Here is a 3,805-nt window from a genome sequence, read left to right on the forward strand (position 1 = left end):
CATTTTGTCTATTTCTGCTATAATCTTTATTATGTTTCCCTTGTGCTGGTTTGGGTTTGGTTTACTGTTTTTCTTTTTTCTGAGCTTCTGAAATGATTCATTACTTTGGTTATTTGAACAGATTTTTTCGTGATCTATTTTGTTACTTGCTGTTACCAACCCCCCTCTGAACACTGTTTTTGCTGTGTTTTAGGAGTCTTAGCTTTTTGTGTTTCCATTTTCATTTGTTCTGAGAAAGTCTAGCTCTTGCCTTTGGTTTCTTCAGTGGCCAACGTGCATCAAAGTTGTGCTGCCAGTTTCTGTTTGACTATTTTCCAAAATTTCTCTGCTACTGATTTCTAGTTTTATTCTGTTACAATCAGAAAAGACACAGGATGCTAACTTCAGTCATTTTGAATTTAATGGATTAGTTCCATGACCTCACACATGTTCCACTCTGAAGAATAGTCCACATAAAAGAATATGGATTCTGTAGGTGCTGGCTACAACATTCTCGGAATAATCCCACGATGGAGATTAATGCTAATGTCTCCTCGAGGCCTTTGTCTGGATGACTGGTTCATGAAAGCGTGGTGTTAAAGGCCCTGGTGATCACTGTATTGAAGCTCACTTCTCTTCAGTCTAATAGTGTTTATTTTATAAAACCGGGCCATCTGGCATCGAGAGGACATCTTTATAACCATCATATCTTCTCGTTGGCTCGGCTCCTTCTTAGGAAGGTCAGTCTCTTCCGGTTTCTCCTGATCCTCCATTGCCTGGAGGTTCCTGACTCAAACACAGACGTACATAGCACTCCCAGGTCCTTGAATGCTGAAGGAGGCCCTTTGACAGGTGCACTGGAAAGCAGGCATCAGTGGCTGGATTTGGCTGAGGCTTGTGCATCCTACCATGGACTGCATGAGACCAGCTGCACTATCGCCTGGGGAAGCTTCTTGAGCTCTGCACGCTTCCACTCTGGGGGCTGAACGCCCAACACGTTACTTGTTTGCTCTGTGCACTCTCTAAGTGAAACAGGAGGAAGGGTGTGGAGAAGGATCGCCTTGATGACAAAGGAACTGGAATCTGGGTCTTTGCAGAGCACTGTGATACTGTGTATGTAATTCCACTGAACTCTTTTCTCCAGAAATCAGACTGCTAATCACAAAGGGATGAAGAAAGGCCCAAGTGCAGACAGCCCCCACTCCGCTCCACTGTCACACTGCTCTACTGTTTCAAGAGGGACTTTATGGGCCATGAGGACATTTAGTTCATGTGTCAGGGAGACTAGGTGGTGGCATTCTGCAACCATGTCGCTAAAGATGTTAGTGTGGGATCAGTTACAGCAGGTGAAAATTACGTATCTGTGCTCCCTAAATAAGGTAAACATACTAGTACCGAATGCCTCCAGGGAAGTGTGAACTTCGAAGAATAAGCTGTAAGTCTGATTACTGCAGGGTGAGGGAGAGCAAGTCTTCTTTAAGGGCAGGACTCTAGACAGGCTGACGAGACTCCAGTGGGAGAACTTGCACCGAGGGGCATCTGGGTACAAATGCTTGATTAGGTAGACCTTAATAGACTGACAGAACACATGAAATTTGGTGAGGGGGTATGGGAGAGTGTGGAAGAGGAAGGGGGGTCTAAATTTGATTAACATCTATTATATGAAATGCACAAACCTCAATAAAAATATACATTAAAAACTGTAAGCCATTAACCATCCAGCCTCAATTTGACCAAGGGTCAGGACCATCCCCTAAAACACCCCTGGAACTGGCAGCGAACTGTTGCTGAGCGTGTGTTTGAGTCATGTTGCAGGTCTTAGCATGTCTTACAAAACTGCAATATATAAAACAGCAAGAACAGATGGCGGTCTAGATAGGCGTGTGAAGACATCTGTGTTAAAAGCAGTGCTTCGAATCGGTGTGGGAGGATAAAATTCAGAAAATTAAATTTTAGTATTTTTGGCATTTGTTGTTTCTTAAAAATAATAGTTTCCATTTTGTTTTATAGTGACCTTTACTCCCCCTCTTGGTGGTCCAGGACACTTTCTGATAGTGATATTGCACCAAGATGCCGTGGATGGTCAGAGGTGAGGGACTGTCAGGGCAATTCAGTCAAACGTTTGAGAGTGTACTGTCCTGGGTGTCTTTGAGGTCACAGATGGTGGAGAAACAGGAAAAATAAAGAGAAAAACAGTTCATTTTTAGTTTCAGATTTTGCTGGGAATCCATGAAGTTTCCTAAGGAATCTCTTTTTACTTAGGTTTTAGACTTTTTTTTGTTAAACTAAGCCATTTTCCCCCCATAATCTGTTGCTGGCCTCTAGTTACATGTCCAATTGTGGGTTTTAATCCAAACGATTCATACATTTTCTTTTTGTATAGACCTCTTTATTTATAAATTTAGAACAGTTCACGAATTTGGGTGTCATCATTGCACAGGGCCCATGTCAACCTTCTCTGTAACATTCCAATCTTACATGTGCCGCAGAAGTGAGCACTACAATTTATTTCACAGGCACTGCTAACATAGACCCCTAAAGGTGAAAATTTAAATGTGCTTATCTTCTAAACACAGTGTTTGTTCATTATCATTTGTGTCTATTGAACTGTATGTCTAAACCTGCCTAAGTCTGTTCCCGGGCTCCATGGAGACTGAGCCCAGGTGTGCTGCTCTTAGGAGAACTGTCTAAGTGTCAGCATGCACTTACACACTGGCATTCTGTGTTGCAGTCTGCTATCCTGGTCTCATAAAGGCTGGGATGGTTTAAATCAGCTTCTGGAGCATTGGTCAAATGCTCACCTTCCTCTGGACCCGAAAAGGAGGGGAAATTTACCCAGCAGAGGTCGGAAAGAAGACCTCACTAAAACCCGGTTAGGACTGGTGCGTGTGAAGTTTGGAAAAACGACTGGAGCTGTTCCTGGTTAGAGCAAGCCAAGAGCTGCTTGGCTTCATGTGTGATGCTATGTTGTAATGCATGCTTTCCCGCTGTGAGACGATTTCATTTTAGTGATTAATTCTTAGCCAAATATATTTGCATATTTTAACAGTCAAGGAATATTTGTTAAAAAAAAAAAAAGCTCTTGTTTGTGGATAACAGCCAGTAGACATTAGAAAGACTTTTCCAGAACAAATGCCCTGTCTTTTCTACCCTGTATGAATTAAAAAGCTCAGCCAGTGATTGTTTTAAATTATAGGATCTAATCTCATTGCTGGGCAGTCACATAATTACCACGTTCTTATGTGCCGCTCACTAATTTTCCATTTGTAATGTGTCTATTTTGGAACGAGAGGAGGAACATACAGGATTCTAAAACAGGAAGAGGAATAAGGATAAAAATAGAAAACGTTCCGGCCAAGAAGAATCAAAGTGCTCTGATTTTAGGTCCCTTCTGTCCGGGTGTGTGTCACAGTCTTCTGGGAGATGACAGCAGACTGTGGTCTCCACAGAATGATGCTGGTGTTTTAAGTGAGGGGGGGCCTTGGTAACAACACTGAGTCTGATATAATCAGGTAGAACAGGAAGATAGATGCTCAGTCCTCAAGGTCAACGGAGCTGCTCTGTCTTTGTTCTTTCTGGGAAGCTCATCACATCAGGCCTGCCCATCTTGTGGATAAATGCGTAATTTTGCTGGCTTTAAGTACACAAGTTTCCTACATGAATCTTATGAAACAAATCAGGATTGTTAAATAACTAAAACCATTTGATATTGTAAATGCAAACATCATGAAAACATACCAGGTCTTTAAGAAGAACGTGTGCCACGAGCCAATTTGACGGGAGGTGGTGTAGGAAGCCAGGAGAGCAGATCCTTCTGCCTTTCCAT

General features: G+C 42.4%; 1 non-coding gene across 1 annotated transcript; it reads right to left on the minus strand.

The window, feature by feature from the left end:
- Positions 1-2,374: 2,374 nt before the first annotated feature.
- On the minus strand, positions 2,375-2,478 carry LOC115068117. Its single transcript, XR_003847492.1, has one exon. It is a non-coding gene; the product is annotated as a U6 spliceosomal RNA (small nuclear RNA).
- Positions 2,479-3,805: the final 1,327 nt, after the last annotated feature.

The sequence above is a fragment of the Nannospalax galili genome, unplaced genomic scaffold (genome assembly GCF_000622305.1).
Source record: "Nannospalax galili isolate Female #2095 unplaced genomic scaffold, S.galili_v1.0 scaffold2368, whole genome shotgun sequence".
NCBI classification, from domain to species: domain Eukaryota; kingdom Metazoa; phylum Chordata; class Mammalia; order Rodentia; family Spalacidae; genus Nannospalax; species Nannospalax galili.